Below are 6,678 nucleotides of genomic sequence, written 5' to 3'. Positions count from 1 at the left end.
TATTTCCCCGCAGATTCTGGCTGGTCATTTGTTCCAAATAAAAGATGAGATGTGTTGTTTTAAAGTCTTAAAGAAAGTTTTAGATATAAAAATTGGAACACACTAAAATAAATACAGAAATCTAGGCAAAATGTTCATCTTTACTGAGTTTAAACGATCAGCCAGAGAAATGGGGAGAGCTGACCAGCGAGCAAAATCATTCTGAGATTTTGTGAACTGTACCAGCTCTCCCAATTGTTCAGTATGAATGGCAATTGCTAAGGGTTCAATTACCAATGCAAAAAGCAAAGGTGAAAGTGGGCAGCCCTGTCTTGTGCCACGTTTCAAGGGGAAATAAGAGGAAGATACTCCATTTGTCCAAACTGAGGAGACTGGGAAGGAATATAAAATTTTAATCCAGGAAATGAATGTGTTGCCAAAACCAAATTTCTGTAGCACATAAAAAAATGTAATCCCATTCTACATGATCTACATGATCATGTTTGTGTCAGTTTCTTCCTCCTCCCTGCTCCCCAAAACATGCAATCAGGTGAACTGGCTACATGCAATCATGTTCACTTCAAGAGAGAGAAAAGAGAGGTTTAAAATCATTTCTATAATCTACTATTTAAAACAGTCCAGGCTGGTGGAGGTGGTGCAACGGTGTGGGAAATGTTTTTATGGCACATTGGGCCTGCTGGGCTGCTTAAATGCCACAGCCTCAGAAAGTTATTAGTGTATTAATGCCGATCTTTAAGAATAAGGGTGACGTGCAGAGTTGCAGCAACTATAGGGGGATAAAGTTGATGAGCCATACAATGAAGCTATGGGAAAGAGTAGTGGAATCTAGGTTAAGGAAGGTAGTGGAAATTTGTGAGCAGCAGTATGGCTTCATGCCCAGAAAGAGCACAACAGATGCAATTTTTGCTCTGAGAATGTTGATGGAGAAGTATAGGGATGGTCAGAGAGAGTTGCACTGTGTGTTTGTAGACTTGGAGAAAGCGTATGACAGGGTGCCAAGAGAAGAGCTGTGGTACTGTATGAGGAAGTCAGGAGTAGCAGAGAAGTATGTCAGAGTGGTGCAGGACATGTATGAGAGGAGCAGGACAGTGGTGAGGTGTGCTGTAGGGCAGACAGAGGATTTCAAAGTGGAGGTGGGACTGCATCAGGGATCGGCTCTGAGCCCCTTCCTGTTTGCTATGGTGATGGACCAGTTATCAGAGGAGGTCAGACGGGAGTCTCCTTGGACAATGATGTTTGCAGATGACATTGTGATCTCTAGTGAGAGCAGGGAGCAGGTGGAGGAAAACCTGGAGAGGTGGAGGTTTGCGCTGGAGAGAAGAGGAATGAAACTTGGTCGTAGTAAGACTGAGTACATGTGTGTGAATGAAAGGGAGGGAAGTGGAACAGTAAGATTACAGGGTGAAGAGGTGAAGAAGGTACAGGAGTTTAGGTACTTGGGGTCAACAGTCCAGAGTAATGGAGAGTGTGGGATAGAGGTAAAGAAGCGAGTGCAGGCAGGTTGGAATGGGTGGAGAAAGGTGTTGGGAGTTCTGTGTGATAGAAAAATTTCAGCAAGAATCAAGGGGAAGGTGTAGAGGACAGTGATGAGACCGGCCATGCTGTACGGTTTAGAGACAGTATCACTGAGACAGAGACAGGAGTCAGAGCTGGAGGTAGCAGAGCTGAAGATGTTGAGGTTCTCTTTGGGAGTGACAAGGTTGGACAGGATTAGGAATGAGTACATCAGAGGGACAGCTCATGTTGGAGGTTTGGGGGACAAAGTTAGTGAGGACAGATTAAGATGGTTTGGACATGTTCAGAGGAGGGAGAGTGAGTATATTGGTAGGAGAATGTTGGACATGGAGCTGCCAGGCAGGAGGAAAAGAGGAAGGCCAAAGAGGAGGTATATGGATGTAATAAATGAGGATATGAAGCTAGTGGGTGCAAGTGTTGGGGATGCAGAAGATAGGGATAGGTGGAGAGAGATGATTGGCTGTGGCGACCCCTGAAGGGAAAAGCCTGTCATCATAATACACACAAATAATCTCATCTCATCTCATCTCATCTCATCTCATCTCATCTGTTGTGCATTAATCACTAAAGTTAAAAGTAAAAGGTAATGTAAGAATGGAGTATTTAAAACCTTTTATATTCTTATACACAAATGCCTGACAAGATTTCGTATCTTGCAGTGCCTTCTGCTCCCCTCTCCATACCACCTGAGTTCTTTCAGAGAGAACTTGCATCTACCAAGCAACAGGTGGAGGAGAAAAGACTGCAGAAACGTAAGAGGCCTGAAGCTCACCATCAGCTGACAAGATCATCAGCGTCTCTCTTCCCTCTATTATGGACATGTACTCCACATGCTGCATCCGTAAAGCAAACAGCATTGTGGACGACCCCACACACCCCTCACACACACTCTTCACCCTTCTGCCATCCGGAAAGAGGTACTGAAGCATTCAGACCCACACAACCAGACTGTTGAACAGCACACACACACACACATATTTCTTGTTCACATGTACACGTCACTTTAATATTTGTATCTCTTTGCACTCACAGTCAAACACTATTCTTTTGCGTCAGCGTTATGTGTCTTGTTTGTCTGCACTGTCTTGTCTTGTCATCCTGTGCACTTATGTTGTATGTTTAGTTTCTAAAGAATGCACCTTGTAGTATAGTTGTATACTTGTAGTATAGGACCTCTGGTTCAGGAGGAACGTTGTTTCATTTCACCGTGTACTGCATCAGCTATATATGGTAATAAAGCTTCTTTGACTTTTGACCATGTCGGACGCCCGTGTAGGTTTTGTAAGATGGAACTAAAGCAGGGTCCGAACAGTCCACATATACACTACCAGTCAAAAGTTTGGACACTCCTTCTAATTCCATGGTCTTTCTTGATGTTTATTTCTTTCTACATTGTAAAACAATGCTGAAGGTGGCCGAAATCCACAATAATGTCCTTTGAACAGTTGCTATTGAGACATGTCTGCTACTGATGCTCTGTAAAGCCTTCATAACGGCTCTAATCTGAGGTGCTGTTAATTGGTGATTTCTGAGGCTGGTCACTCTAAATGAACTTCTCCTCTGCAGCAGAGGTAAGTTTTGGTCTTGCTTTACTGGGATGGTCTTCATGTGAGCCAGTTTCATCATGGTGCTTGATGGGTTTTGCAAATGCACTTGACAATACTGTTCTTGCAAGAACTATTCCAGAACAACTGACCTTCGTGTCTTAAAATAACAACTGACTGTTTTTTGTTGTCGTTACATATGGATTACTTAAGTCCATGTGTGTTATTTCATAGTTTTGAAATCTCCAGTATTGTTCTAGGATGTAGAAAATAAATCCCTAAACAAAAAACATTGAATTAAAAGGTGTGTCCAAACTTTTGACTGGTAGTGTACACAGACTTTTCTATATATTTTCAGATAGAATTTGTATTTATTTTTAGATATATTTTGTATATATTTTGTCTTTATTTTAATGTGTGTTAAATTAATTAGTGTTTAAAGTTTGCAATAATATGTATATATGTGTGTGTGCAGTCTCTGGTGTGTGTTTTTTCACATTTTTTGTGACTTTTGTTTCGATTGCTCTTTAGTGTTAAAAATGTCAAATAAATAAATTGATTGATAAACACTGATTTCTTTGTTGTTGTGTCTCTATTTACAGAATTCATTATATATTATTCATAAATGTATGTTTACATAAACTCTTTCATGAACTGCATGCTGTCTTTGTGCTTATAGTTCACAAAGCCATATGCAGCATTTTTTTGTAGCATTGCAGCAATTTTCACTCAGTTAAAAAATTTCATTCATTTGCACTGAGTGGGATTCGAACCCCGTTCCTGACAAACGTTTTAATAAATTTAAATTGGCTGTGACATGAATTTACCACCTGGGACAGCAGCAGAAAAGCTTCAATTTCCAGTTTTCCAAGCTTCCAGTTTTGTAATAATTCAAGAGTGTGTATGTTACACAGACAATCTCTAAATAATTTAAAAGCCCAATTTGTTGTTCAATATTGTTTTAGGCTTTATATTGCGAAAAGTTAAATGGTAATGACTATTAGGCTCTGTGGCGTTATAGTTTGCTTGAGTTTTCACTGATTTTATTTAAATTCATTTTGGGATAGTTATTTCCTTTGCTATAAATCTTTATGAATAAAAATAAACAATAAACAACAATTCAAGAGTCTGTACATTGTTATAATATGCTATGTTACAAAGGTGTAGGTTACACAGGCAATCTATATTATTAAATAACTGCATATGGATTAAAAACAACACTCAGATTTATGCATGAATTTATACATTTCTATTTTCTACACTGCAGGGTTAGCTGATGTTTATTCAGATAAATAATACAAAGAATAAATAAACAGTAAGTTGATGAATAAAATAAAATAAAAAGTAAGTAGATAAACAAGAGAAAGAAAGAAAGAAAGAAAGAAAGAAAGAAAGAAAGAAAGAAAGAAAGAAAGAAAGAAAGAAAGAAAGAAAGAAAGAAAGAAAGAATGATTTTCCCTAATGAAGTTTAAAGCATTAACCAACTCTTTATTAAAACATTTAGTGTTATGGAAAAGAACCATAATGACAGATATTCACACATTTATAGTCTGTAGGAAATAAAAAGCTATAATGCATCACATGAAAGTAAAAGTAAAAAAACTGTAAGGACGGTTGAGAATGAACTCATTTCTGTATCCAATAAAGCGGTCATGTCACGGTACAAAAACGAAAGACTCGAACCCGAAGACTCGAAAGGTGAACTAATCTTTTCTGTTTACTGATCTTATGCGATGTTGCGCATGCGCGGTGAACACAAAATGAACAAATCACTCCCCGAGACGACTCGATGTTCTCGAGTCATGGGAAAGATTCGTTCAAAATGAACGACACATCGCTAGTCTTAAGCAAGTGAGAAGATGGGCGATTCCACACAGCTACATGTAATCCATATCAATGTATACGTTAGTTAGATGCCCTTATTGTCCAAGGAATCAGGTATAATATGTCTAAAATGGTTGTTAAATGACCCCAGTTGTTTTGTGTAGGTGTGGAGGACATGGTGCTTTCTAGAGGAGCAGAGTGCTGGGGTTGTGCTTACAGAGACTGAGTGGATGCTGTGACCACAGGCACAGTTTAGGACACACACTGACCCAAACTCCCCATCCTGAGACTTTGGAAGAGATCTGTATTTATTAGTTTTAAACTATGTGCAGCAAATTGTGGAAAAAATTTTTAAAAAAGTTTTAATTACATTTATAGCATCATTTTGCAATGCATTTAACCCTAAATCCTTCTGCAGCTTTTATGGTGGCATGCAACTCCATAATGATGTTGATCTGTCTCTAACACACAGACATAAATAAAGAGTCTAGAAATCATTTCTAATTTAAAGAGTTGTTTTGAGCTTGACTCTGACAAGAAGCCATTGTTAATATGAATAAACAGCTCTCTCTCTCTCTCTCTCTCTCTCTCTCTCTGGCCTTAATATGAAACAGTAACACTCACCGCTTTAATAAAACTTTATTTTCTTTCTTTCTTTTTTTCAACATAGGACAGAACTAGCAGTAACAGCCCTTGACACAGAATTACAAAAACTTAAAAAAACTTATTATAAATGATAAAACTACTGCAATGGGCAGAAACAGAAGTGCAGAGTCAAATACTTTAAAAACATTATGCAAAAAAAAACAAACCAACAACTGTATTTTATATATCAAACATGTAGATCTTGTAAAAGCAAGAACACTGCTGTAATGGCAGCCCTGAACATTCAGACTAAAGCTTTTATCTTTCCTGGTTTCTGGAATGGCCATGTCCTGATTAGTGCATGTGTCCGTCTCTGATCCTGCAGCCCCTGACCCTGAATCTGACTGACCTGACCCTGTATCTGACTGACCTGACCCTGTATCTGAGCCTGAATCTGACTGACCAGACCCTGTATCTGACTGACCTCAGCCTGTATCTGATCCTGTATCTGACTGACGTGAGCGTGTATCTGACGCTGTATCTGACTGACCTGAGCGTGTATCTGACGCTGTATCTGACTGACCTGAGCCTGTATCTGACTGACCTGAGCCTGTATCTGACGCTGTATCTGACTGACCTGAGCCTGTATCTGATTGACCTGACCCTATATCTGACTGATCTGAGCCTGTATCTGACTGACCTGAACCTGTATCTGAGCCTGTATCTGATTGACCTGAGCCTATATCTGATTGACCTGAGCCTGTATCTGAGCCTGTATCTGATTGACCTGAGCCTGTATCTGACCCTGTATCTGATTGACCTGAGCCTATATCTGACCCTGTATCTGACTGACCTGAGCCTGTATCTGACCCTGTATCTGACTGACCTGAGCCTGTATCTGACTGATCTGAGCCTGTATCTGACCCTGTATCTAACTGACCTGAGCCTGTATCTGACCCTGTATCTGACTGACCTGAGCCTGTAACTGACCCTGTATCTGACTGACCTGAGCCTGTATCTGACCCTGTATCTGACTGACCTGAGCCTGTAACTGACCCTGTATCTGACTGACCTGAGCCTGTATCTGACCCTGTATCTGACTGACCTGAGCGTGTATCTGACGCTGTATCTGACTGACCTGAGCGTGTATCTGACGCTGTATCTGACTGACCTGAGCCTGTATCTAACGCTGTATCTGACTGACCTGAGC

This window comes from Hemibagrus wyckioides, unplaced genomic scaffold (assembly GCF_019097595.1).
Source record: "Hemibagrus wyckioides isolate EC202008001 unplaced genomic scaffold, SWU_Hwy_1.0 Contig10, whole genome shotgun sequence".
Taxonomy (NCBI): domain Eukaryota; kingdom Metazoa; phylum Chordata; class Actinopteri; order Siluriformes; family Bagridae; genus Hemibagrus; species Hemibagrus wyckioides.
Note: the sequence above shows the minus strand (reverse complement) of the source record.